The sequence below is a fragment of the Camellia sinensis genome, chromosome 14 (genome assembly GCF_055761805.1).
Source record: "Camellia sinensis isolate YWXY chromosome 14, ASM5576180v1, whole genome shotgun sequence".
Classification (NCBI taxonomy): domain Eukaryota; kingdom Viridiplantae; phylum Streptophyta; class Magnoliopsida; order Ericales; family Theaceae; genus Camellia; species Camellia sinensis.
The window spans coordinates 55,804,753-55,817,849 of NC_138974.1; positions in this window are offsets into that span (position 1 = coordinate 55,804,753).

Here is a 13,097-nt window from a genome sequence, read left to right on the forward strand (position 1 = left end):
CTCGCAATAATTTCAATAATATGACTCAGTCATATTATTTATGAGTGTATATTAATTATTTATTTAAAAATTTAAATTAATGAAATAATTCTAACTCATGATTTTATTAGATTTGTCTAAAATATTGAACAATTTATTTTTAAAATTATTTTAGTTGTTTTGTTTTGTTTTTGTTTACAGACAAATATTATCAAGACATGTTGATGTGTTTATGTTTCATAAATGATGTACAAATATAAGAAAATAATATGAATGATTCGTATTATCAAAAACATCTTCAGTATGAATATCCAAATCTCTTATTTTTATATTCAAACATATGGAAAATCCTATGGCACACACTCCTCCCATATGCACCATATTATAAATTAGCGTATTTTTATCATTAAATTTTGTAACATTAATTACAAAATGTGTAATATCGCCACAAATTAGCATAACAAAAAATGTTGTAGCAAAGTTACATACTTTTGTAACATGAACCATACAATTTTGAACATTTTATTACGTTAATTTGTGACGAGGTTAAGCATTTTATGGTTGATGTTATGAAATTTTGTTATAAAATTACACCATTTATGATAGGGTGCATATGGAGGTATGTACCATAGCATTTCCCTTGTACTATTAGATATGTGAAGGTTTTACATGGGGTTGAAACAAAATGTCTTTGATTTTTGAAAATGTCTTTATAACATATTTTAAAAACAAAATTATATAGAAAGGAGGCCGGTAAGAGTTGGAACCGAGACCATGGGTCTATCAAATAACACATTCTATATGTGCATTTTTATTATAATATTACTTTGTTTCAAGTTATAGAAGCATCACGTAGTGTATATATATATATAAACATAGTGGGTTTGTAGAGTTCACATTGTATTCATATGTAGAAGTTATCTAGTAGGTTAGACTTAAGGTAGTTGTGTGTCTATCTTATCGCGTGTGCATATAATCAAAGTGGGTGTGTGGAGCTCACATTGTATCCATATGTAGAGAAATTATTTGGTAGGTCGGACCTAAGGTAGTACATGATGTCCGAAGAACTTTCTTAGCCTATCAATATCCTTTTAACAGTGAATTCCTGATCTGCAAAGTTACTACCAGAACACTATTGTGGGATGATGAACCCATGTCAAATCTTTGTCGGAGAATGCGATCCTCAATTTGGAACAATGCATTCTTTTGGTGGGACTTCTGGTAAAGCCATCACCTCTCAATGATGTGCCCACCTCCTTATTTCTTTTATTTTTTGGCTTGTTTGCCTTTTTAGAAGGACTGAATATATCATGTTGATAGTTGCCATCAGTTGTCCGTCGCCACCTTTGTCCATTCATTTCTTTTTTCAATCAAGGAAGTAGTCGATATAAGATTCACTACAACAAAAACATACTTTAGTGGCACTACACTAGTGGCATATTTTTAGAAAATGCCACAAAAATTGATATTTAGTGGCACGTTTTTGAAAAATGCCACAAAACGACAAACATAAAAGGCTCTAGTGACATTTCAATGAACAAGTGTCACAAAACTACAACAAAAACATACTTTAGTGGCACTACACTAGTGGCACTACACTAGTGGCATATTTTTAGAAAATGCCACAAAAAATGATATTTAGTGGCACGTTTTTGAAAAATGCCACAAAACGACAAACATAAAAGGCTCTAGTGACATTTCAATGAACAAGTGTCACAACACTACAACAAAAACATATTTTAGTGACACCATACTAGTGGCATGTTCTTAAAAAATGTCACAAAAAGAATATTTGGTGGCATTTTTTAGAAAAATGTCATAGAGCCACAAACATACAAGGCTCTAGTGGCATTTCAATTAAAAAAAGTGTCACTTCACTACAACAAAAATGTCACTACAACAAATTTACACTTTAGTGACACTACACTAGTAGCATGTTTTTAGAAAATGTCACAAAAATAAAAATTGGCATTAAATGTTTTAGAAAAATGGCATAGAACCACAAAACATATAAGGCTCTAGTGGCATTTCAATAAAGAAATGTCACATCAATTTTATGACATTTTATAAAATAATGACACAAAAAATTATGTTCGTGACATTTACCAACAGATGCCACTAAACTTTAGTTGCAATGGCATTTTTTAAAAAATGTCAGGACACTAGGTAGGTGCAAATTACTTTTTATGGCACTTAGGTGAAAAGTGTCATAAACAAATATTTTATAGTATTTTGAGAAATGCCACTAAGCCAAAAACTTTCCAAGCTTATAATGACATTTTTGAAAAAACAAAAAATGCCAATATATTTTCTAAATTTTTAAAATGCAGTAAATGATTAAAAATAAATGAATTAAACTCAATATACACTACAGGAAAAAGCATATTCGGCGACTAAATTTCCTGACCAAAAAAATTTGGTCGCTGAAAGTATAGCTTTCAACGACCAAAACAGCATTAGTTGCCAAAAGTAAAGCTTTTTGGCAACTAAACAATTTTAGTAGCCAAAAGTCTACAATTGGCGACTAAAATTAAGTTTGGTCGCTGATTATATGGGTTTTAGTGACTAAAAAATTTTTAGTAGCCCAAAGTAAAGCTTTTTGGCGACTAAAAAAATTTAGTAGCCAAAAGTCTACAATTGGAGACTAAAAATAAGTTTGGTCGCTGATTATATGGGTTTTACCGACTAAAAAAATTTTAGTAGCCAAAAGTCTACAATTGGTGACTAAAAAATAATTTAGTCGCCAAAAGTGGTCATTTTTATCGCAAGAGAACTAAAATCCTAAGGCGGGAATAAAATTTTTTGGTGACCAAAATTTTGGTAGCTGAAAGTGCATCTTTGGTGACCAAATCCGATTTTGGTCGACAAAAGTTAAGTTTTTTAGCAACTAAAAAAATAATTAGTAGCCAAAAGTATAGAATTGGCGACTAAAAATAAAAAATATTTTTAGTCGCTAAAAGTGGTCCTTTTTTTTTATTTTAGTAATAAATAGTTTATTTTACATAAATTATGTTCAATAAAATAATTATGTTTATACATATACTTTTATATTAATATGGATGTATGTACTATATAAATAATATATGTTGCATATATAATCATGTGGTGGTATAGAGGTGTAGTGGGAAGAGTGTGGTGTATAAGGTTTATGGTGCGGAAGGTTGGCGGTTCGAGTCTCCGCAAGAGCGGATCAAATTGTTCTACAACGAATTATCGTCATGAATGGCACTTGATAGCGTCACGAATAGTGCCTACCATGACATTAAAGTGTCACTGAAAGGTTTTAGTCTTGATGGTGTAATGACACTTATAAGTGTCACTAACTCTTTTTTTAATGGCGCTTGATAGTGCCACAAATAATATCTACCATGACATTAAAATGTCATTGAAAGTTTTCAGCCATGATGGTGCAGTGGCACTTGCAAGTATCTACCGTGGCACTCGTATCTACCGTGGCACCGATAGAAGTGGCACTTGTTCAAAATGCCACAAGACCAAAAAATGTCATTAGAAGAATAGTTTTGTGGCACTTTCAAATGTCACTAAACTAAGAAAATGTTGTAGTGATTGTAGATGCCCGTTTTGTGTCAATACTTCCAGAAACTGCTTTAATGCTTTGCAATATTTTGTAAGATGTCCGTAATCTTTGTGATAGGAACATCGTAACCTATGATTTCTAAGAGATGGATCCCCGATTATCTTTGGAAGCCAAGAGAAGTAGGGCTCATTCTGGATTTTCGCAATCAAATGGTATATTGGTTCGGTGAAAGTGGTGATGATTGCTCGGAAAGCCTCTTTCCTTGATTTTGATTATTTGGCGATGGCGTTTGATTCCTTTCTTTTGATGTCGGCAGGCTTCTTTTTGTCCTTTCTTGGAACTCTTAGAGGGAGTTGGGTAGATCTTAGCTCTTCAGTCCTTCGTAGGTCATCTTCGATCTTGCAAAGCTGTTCCACTCGCCTTATTAAATTACCCACGCCAGTAGGTGGCTTTTTTTATTAAGGATTGTTGAAGCTTACTTATAGGCTGCAATCTTAACTTGAATAAGGCAACTGCTAACTATTCGTTGTAGTTATCAATCTCGCTATATGTTGTCCAATACTTACTGGCATGCTCTCATAGGCTCTCCATGTCGTCTTTTTTATTGTGAGGAGTACATCTACTGCTTTTGAGGGTCGACTGTTCGTGATAAAGCGTCAAATGAACACTTGCTGCAACTGCTTCTAGTCACTGATTGATCGGGCTTCTAGTTTGTAGTACCATCAAAGTGTAATTTCACCTAAGCTTAAGGAGAACATTTAGTACATAATTGGACCATTATTGTTCCATAATGTCATAACTTGAGTATAATTTTGAATGTGGCTAGTCGGATCCCTTTTACCATCATATAGGTTAAATTTTGGTAGGGTGAACCTGTTCGATGGGTCGACACTATCTATTGCTCAGGAGAATGGAAAAGCTAGTTCTTTAGTGAAGAGCTTTATTTCAATGGGCTTAGGATTGCCCCCCGTTCGTCTATTAAGCTAGCTCCGCAAGTCATTTTTCTGGTAATCCTAGCAGTCCCCTCTTCTGGTGACCTGATGCTTTCTTTGCATTAGATCAAGGTGGCTACTGGTTGTTTGGCTGACGGTCCCCCTAGAGACCAATCTTCCTGTGAATGTTGATAGTCTTTACTAGGGCGCTAGATTTACTTTGGGTAAAGCGTAGTTCTTCTTTGAGGGCTTCCATTTGTGCCACAAACTGATCTATGAGTTGAGTTCGTTGATTGTCATCATCTGGCAGGGGGATTATTTTTTCTAAGCCTTCAGGTGTCACTTCAGAATCATGGTCGAAGTTTAAACTGGCCATATTCCTAATTGGTGCGTTTTGATGATCGCTTGGTATCTCTTCTAGAGAAGAATGGGTACTCATCTTCTTGTCGTTCCCACAGACTGTGCCAATTGTGGAAAGTAGAGATAAAGTTCTTTTTCCTTTACTTTGCAAAGAAAAACCAACTTGTCAGTGATCACTCTCGACCAGGGATGGTCGGGAGGACCCTTAGATGGTTAAGTCAAAATGATGACCAGACATATTGTAATTTGTTAAGAAGGAAGACTAATTTTTGTTTTTGTTACCTTCTCTTGATTTTCCTTATTCCTCATTTTATAGTGCTATTGTCATGGGCCGATCGTTGGATTAATCTAAGGGCTCTGCTTGCTACTAGACTTTGGTTAGGTAAGTAGCTAGGTTGTTTTGATCCTTTACCGCTGGATCACCTTGCTATGGGTGTCCTAGATCAGTTCAAATGTCTGTGGCCAACTTACCAAATGCTTCGTTTGTTGGATTTAGATCATCGGATGGTTGTGTTGTTTGGGTAGACTCAACTCCTTGTTGTCGATTAAGAATGGATCTAAGGGCTTCCATGCATTCTGCAAATCTTCTTCTAGAAGGCGGTTCTATTCAGGCTATGGTCACGTGATACTATCTCCTTATTTGATGGATCTTTTAATGGTCTGGGCTTTTCCGTTGGGCCATCCTGCTTGGCTGGGCTTGGATTTCAGTCCTATGCTTTATCCTTCTACATCTATAAAAACAATTTGTGAGGCTGGATTGTTTCCCATTAGTTTGGCCAATTGAACTGTTCAATAGCTGGTTTCAATCTTATTCTTCTCTATTATTTATTTATTTATTAAAGCAATTTCAATTTATTTATTAAAAATGAGTTTTTTTAATTTTTTTATTTTTAGATAGCTTAGTAAAAATGACTTTAAGTGGTTGTTATTGTGATTTTTTTTAGTAAATGCTTTAGGAAAATATTGGAAAAGTTCTTTTTTTTTTGGTTAAAAAAGTTGATATATATATATTTTATACTTTTTCAATTGGTTTAGTCATAAAAAAGGGGTGAAACACCAATAAATCTCAAAATATGATTTTGTGAACTGTTTAGTCTTCCATTTTTTCTTATGAACCCAAAGGTTCTATTAAAGTGGAAATTACACAAAAGGATAATTACTACATGTTTGGGTTTAATTTTTTAAGGATAAAAGTGGGTTTCTCAAAATGTAAAATAACACATTTGGGCAATCCATACTATAGAAGTTTTGGATTTTCTCTCATTCTGGAATAAATCTCACATTACGAACAAAAACGTAATGCACTAATTTAACACTTCAATATAATACACTAAAAAACTCCTTAATATACTTTTTCCAAATGTAACAACTTAACACTCAAAAAAAAATTCATTGGCATGTATTTTCCAAAAAAAAACTCGTTAGTGTACTTTGTCAAAACGTAATACTCCAATCAATGTAATCTCAAATATAACACTCCAATATAACATACTCCAATATAATATACAAAAACATTAAAAAAACTCCCTAGTGTACTTTTTCAAACGTAACACTCACAGTTTGAAATTATACATTATCCAAAACTTACTAGGAAATATTGGTACTTCTTTTGGAATGATTTGAAAAATCCTACATCCTTTTTTTTTTTAGTATTATATTGGAGTGTTACGTTTAGAAAAAATACACTAAGGGTTTTTTTGTATGTTACATTAAAGTGTTACATTAAGGTGTTTTTTTGGAGTGTTATATTGAAATGTTACGTTTGAGAAAAGTACATGTAGACACCCCATTTTTGACCGACCTTAAGACTCAGACATCACCAGTTGAGCGCTTGGTGATATTGCATAATGTGCTCGTTCAGAAGTTTCAGAGTCTTGGCTGCGAGCCCTGCCTCCAGACTTCCGAACCCTCTTCTGTGCCTTGCCTCGATTTGCGAACCAGACTCGGTTTTCTCTGTTTCTTTTCCTGAGGGGAGGGAGAGGTCCCGTAGACCATCTCTCAGTGGCCGTGGGCTACATTTTGTGGCTGTAGGCCATTTTGCCCATTTCGGAGCCCGGTTCTCGGTTTTCGGTTTTCGGAGCCGTCAGGCCGTGTGCCTCGGTTCGGGACCGCTTAACCATCTCCACTTGCTCTGATTTTTGGCATACATCTTATTTGCTCCCTTTTGAGGGACACTGGGTCTGAGAAACCCACTTCGTGGCCGAACGCCACTTTCGGTGCTTAACAGGCAGTTTTCGGGACCCCGAACTGCGTGTTTCGGCCCCCGAGCATTCGTTTTGCATCGGTTTTCGTTCATTTTTTGCAGGTACCTCTGTTTTATCACCAGGAAGGTCACTGGAGGGTGGGAGGCCAGCAATTATCTTGGCAACCAGTTATATCCCATTTTCGCCCTCCGACACCCGTTTTTCTCACTTCCGAGCCAATGTTGAACACCTTGGGGCCACTTTCTTCAACCCCAAACCACATATTTGTGTTGTACACACATGGGAGGATCCTAATATCATATGGCCGGCCAGAAATTCCATTTGACCCTTTTGAATCCCTCTTAAAAATGGCTTATTCTCTCTCCTGTTTTACAGTTTCCAAATTCGAACCATAGAGTTGTGATGAGGGGACCTTGGAGGACACCTTTTTGTAGTGGCCGGCTAGAAAATCAACTTGACCTTTTTGACCCCTAGCCGGCCGGCCGGCTAGGGGGGGTGGCCTGCCGGCCACCTGCAGCTTTGAAACTTGGCCGGTCATGATCCTCACAAAGTATACTTTACAGCTGTATAGCTGTTGTCCCCCAGAAATATCTAAATCCGGGGGACACCTTTTGGGGGAAAGCCTTGGTCCTTTTCCCCTACCCTTTCCTTCCATGCTCCCCCTCTCTTTGGTCCATATAACCAGCTGCCAACATTGGTCTTAGGGGTTAGAAAAAATTACCTTCAAGCTTGCATACAAAAATCCCCCTCCATCTATCTCTTTCAAGCAAGAAACTTCCTAAGTTCTACCACCATTTCTTCTACACCACCAACCCCCACCCTTCCATCCTCCATTCCAGAAGTTTGAAGGTGTTCTCCAAGGCCCAAGGGTGCTACAAACTCAAGCCAAGAGTTGCTAAAGACTTGTCTTCAAGGGTGAGTTTCATTTCCCCTTTCTTGGGTCCATTTCTTGTATCATTTGTAAGCCATACATGCTTGCTGTTTTGAACTCCGGCCCTAACTGAAAGTGGCCTTATTTTGAGCTCTTTTTCACTTTTGTTGAAGGGCTCAACACTGTTTGAGCCCCCCATCTTTCACTTGCTTCAATATCTCCTTGTATGTCAATATTCTTGCATGCTTCACTAGCCTATCATTTTTCTATTTTTGGACCATGATCAGAACTGAAAGTGGCCTTATTTTGACCTTATTAACATGTTTTATTAAGGGTCTTTGCTTGTTTGGTGAATGCTTTGTATACCTCATGTTATAGCCACTTTTGAGCCTCATTTTGCATTGCATTTCTAGCATGTTTGTATACTGATTTTGGGGCTTCCATAAACTGTAAATGTGCATATTTTTGGCCCCTCTTCAGTGTTATAGAAGACTCTTTTTCTGTTTGAGCTTTGCATCTACCACTTGCTTCTTTGTCCATTTTTCGGTCCAATTCTTGCATAAGAGCTTAGCCATACCTATGTTTGTTTTTGGGGTTTTTACAGTTCTGTAAAGTGGCTTATTTTGGGCCCCTCTTCAATGTTGTTGAAGGGCCCTAACCTGTTTGGGGTCAGCAGCTGTGAGTTGCTTCATAACCTCATATTTAGGGCCATTTTTGCATACTAGTTTTGCCCTATTTATGTTTGCTGTTTGGCCATGCTTTGAACTGGAAAAATGCTTATTTTGGGGCTTTATTACTACTGTATTTTCATTCCATGTACCAATTATGCATGCTTTGTATAGCTGTAAGCCATTTCACGTACTTAATCTTGCATTTCGGGAGAAATTCCATGCATTGGGTATCATTTCGCCTCGTTTCGGGGCTGTTTTGCCCCTCATTTTGCTACTGAAAATTGCATGTTTGCATATCATTTTCCATGTCTTTGCCATGTCTCATTAGAGTGGCATTTCGGTGCCTGAGGGTCGGTCCTCGGTTTGCGTGCACGCGTGCACGCATTTCGAGTTATCTTGTTTTCATCTGATGGCCTCCTATGTGAGTGTGGCTGAGGCTCTCTCATGTTGGTGTAAGCCCATTATTGCATTGCATATGCCATTGCCTCGATTTGCGTGCCCGTGTGCATGCGTTTCGAGGCACTTCATTTTCATCCATCGGCCTCTTATGTGAGTGCGGCTGAGGCTCTCTCATGTTAGTATAAGTCCATGTTGCATTCTACATGCCATTTTAGCCTTATTACATTGCATATGCCATTGCCTCAATTTGCGTGCCCGTGTGCACGCATTTCGAGGCACTTCATTTTTATCCATCGGCCTCTTATGTGAGTGTGGCTGAGGCTCTCTCATGTTAGTATAAGCCCATATCACATTTCCATGTCATTTGCATTGCGTATGTCATTTTCTCGGTTTGCGTGCCCGTGTGCACGCATTTCGAGGCATCTCTTTTTTACAGCATAGTGCATACTAGGTTGTATCTTAGATCGCATTCTGTCATTTTCTCAGTTTGCGTGCCCGTGTGTACGCATTTCGAGACATCTCATTTTCATAGCATTGTGCATACTAGGCTGTATCTTAGTTGCATTCATGCATATCATGCATATTGCATCATGTTCGGGATAGGAGTTAGCCCGGGCACGGGAAACGAGGTATGTTCCGTACTCCGAGTGACGGAACGTATCTCAATTCCCCAGTCACTGACACTCCGGATCATCTATGATGGAGTTAGGTCTTGTTGTGTTTTCATGTGCATTCATCCCATATTAAATTGTGCAATTCGACTCATCGGCCATCATGTCTTGATATGCGTGATTGGTGGCACGAGGATCGAGGTATGCATATATTTGTGAAAATACATTGTTATGCCCCTTTCCTGCTCTCTGTTGCAGCAAAATGAAGAATCAACAACTTTTCGAAGTCTGGCACGCTTTCCAAAAATAACTGCTAAACAGAGGCTAATTGGGGCATCCCGGTGGATTTCCGCGCAAGGCAACCCAGACATGCATCATTCATCAGAAGCAAGGCAGTCCCTGGCTTGCACGCCAGTTTTACAGTTTTTCTTAGTTAATTTGTTAATTAATTAGGAATTTGTATATTATTCGGACTGTAATATTTTGACTGTAATATTCTTTTATTCGGGACTGTATATTTATTCGGACCCTCTGCGCGAGGGCATAACTGTAATAAGTGTGCGCGTGTGTGTTGTATGTCTTCCAACCCCATGTCTTTCTCCCTTTTATTTATCCGCTTATGATGGTTAGATTAGGGCATATTTCAATTAGCATACAGTATGATAGCATGTTTGCATTCATTCATCTGTTTTGCATGCACCGGGCTCGGCGCACCATACTAACTGCATCATACTTTCAATCCCAAATTGAATACATGTTAGTTGTAGCATTTCATATGCCATGTTTAGAATAGCCGAGCCTGCTATAGTTGCATTTTTGCCTGTGTTGCATTAGGCATCTCTGTATACTTAAGATTCATGCATGATTTCTAATGAGTCTTGTTTTGGCTTGGAGTACTCGGTGAGTTTTATGCTTTAGCATCCTTGCATGCGTGTGAGTGACTGCCATAAATAGCATGCTTACCATGAGGCTATATGCTTATGTGATATAACTGCCTGAATGCCTGTGGGTGAAGGTTGGGTTACTTGGATTGGAATAAATTATCAACTGTTTGTTTTAAGCCCACTAGATAGTGGCAAAACCATCTTCTCTAAGCCCACCCGAGGGTGGCAAAATCTGCATTTTAAGCCTACTTGCGAGTAGCAAACCATCTTTCAAAAACAAACATGAAATGTTTTCTTCCAAATCAGGCGATCCAGCCTATACTTGTATGCTGTGCGCATCACATAGTAACCTAGGCTAAAAATCGGAATAAGAACATACAATGTTTTCAAAAATAGATGTCATGGTTAGTAGAGGCCGGTCTCTGACCGGGCGAGCGGGGGTGCTCACGAAGTGACCTTCCCCAATCGTACCCAAGTTCCCGAGCCGAGGCAACTTTGGTGATGACGGACACGTGGCCTTAGGCAACGAGTCAGGGTTTCCTAAATTTCCCAAAATAAAATATTTAGGTGGCGACTCTGTATCTGGCAAAGCAGTCCATGTTTGGCACTTCTTTCAAAATCTGTTTTCTCAAAACGATTTGCCGGATTTAGACTCTTTGGTTCAGATTTAGAACCGTGACACGAATCGAGTCCGAGCTGTAGCGAGGTCCCCCGCGGGCTTGTTACATTTTCTGGCGACTCCGCTGGGGATTTAGAGAACTTGACTCGAACTCATGATATCTGTTTTTGACTACACTTGTGTGTTTCTTTGCATTACATGTGCATTGGTGCGCCTAGGACACCGTGTTTGCCATCTGCTATTCCTGAACGGTTTGCCGAAGGCTTGTCTTGTCAAGGCATGACCATGAGGCTGACCGGTTGTGGGCTCTGCCAGTATGGGAACACAAACCCTGGTTTTACCGGGGCACCCTTTTTGACCATTCGACCTAGTGCATATTCGGATCCATAGTGACCATTCCAAACTAGGACAGGTTGCTTACCCGTTTATAGGTTGTTTGAAACCGCTGCGTGCGTAGTGAAACCCTAGCTCCTGACAAAATAGGACAGGGAAACCTTACCCCAACATAGGGGTGTTTTGGCTCCCACTTATCTGTTATGTGCTTTAGAGTGCGTCTCTACAAGAATGCATGTATCAGTTTACAAGTTTGGGCATCAGGCCTGAGGGCACCAGTTCAGTATTTGGGAGTCAGCTTTACCTGTGGGTATCAGACTCAGATTTGGGGCAGAATTTTGGGACAGAATTCAGTAGAGGGCACACTCATTCAACTATGCTCGTATCTGTTCAGATGGAATCAGGCTGAGATGCTGTCTGTTTTCTCTTTTGCTAGGGTAGTCTGGGAACCATAGCTTTAGAAGGCTCCGATATCCCCCGAGGTTCATCGAACTTGTGCTGATAGGCTTTGTTAGGTCAGGGATTCAGTTCAAGGGCAATCAGTGTTCCTCCGCCAGAGGCAGGGTAAAGAGGGCCAGTCGGGCACAAATCACCGGTTCAGCAGTTACCGGATCAGTGGCCCTTATCCACCCTACCAGTGAACAGTCAGGATGATGTCTCAATTTCTGCTGCAGAGATAGATACCAGTCAGCCAGATGGATCAGCAGAATACGTCAGGGATGGAGGCAATGATGCGCCAAATGCAAGAAAGTATGAAACTCATGCAGCAGGATGCTGCCCGTCAGGAGGAATTTGCCAAACAGCAGGCTGCGATCATGGCTCAGCAGGCCGAGCTCATCATCAAGCTGCAACAACAAAGCGGCGCGTCCGCTTCACAACAAGTTCCTCCCCCAACAGGAGCTCCAACACCTGGGGAGACGCCAAACGTCCAGGATGGTACGGACATTCCAGGCGGGCCGGCTCCGCCCCCAATTTTACCTCAACTATCCAAAACACCTACCAATCTACCGAACTCTCCCTTCGAGTTCGAGGTCGACCCCACAGCGTTGAAGTTGAGCAAGCTTGAAAAGCTGTTCAAGAAATCCCAGGGGGTAAAGTCCATCCCAGGCATTGAGGACGGGTACACCGACGCTGCTGTAACTCTACCGGATAGGTTCAAAATGCCTCACATCGACCGTTTTGATGGGTCAGGAGATCCCATGGTCCACCTGAGCTTGCTTTCAGATGTTTTGCGCCCGATGGGCTTGACAAGATTACAGAAGCTCTCCCTTTTTGGCAGGACCCTGTCGGGTATTGCGGTCATCTAGTACGCCAAATTGGAGGATTCAGTAAAACGAAGCTGGGAGGAGATGGTCGAGGCCTTCGTCGCACAATATTCATACAATACCCAAATCGAGATTACGACCCGTGATCTTGAGACGATGAGGCAGGAGCCGAAGGAGAGCTTCTTAGAATTCGTAGCCCGCTGGAGGGCCAAGGCTTCAATGATAACCCTTAGGCCCACTGACAAAGATCAAATTCGGATGATTGTGCGCAATCTCCAGCCCAAGCTAATGCAGAAAATGATCGTGCTCCCCTTCCCTACCTTTTCAGATTTGCATGAGATGGGAGTACAGATCGAGGACGCTATGAAGCAGGGCCTTTTTGACCAGGAGAAGGAGCAGCCCAGGAGGGCGTTTTCCCGCAGTTCGAATGT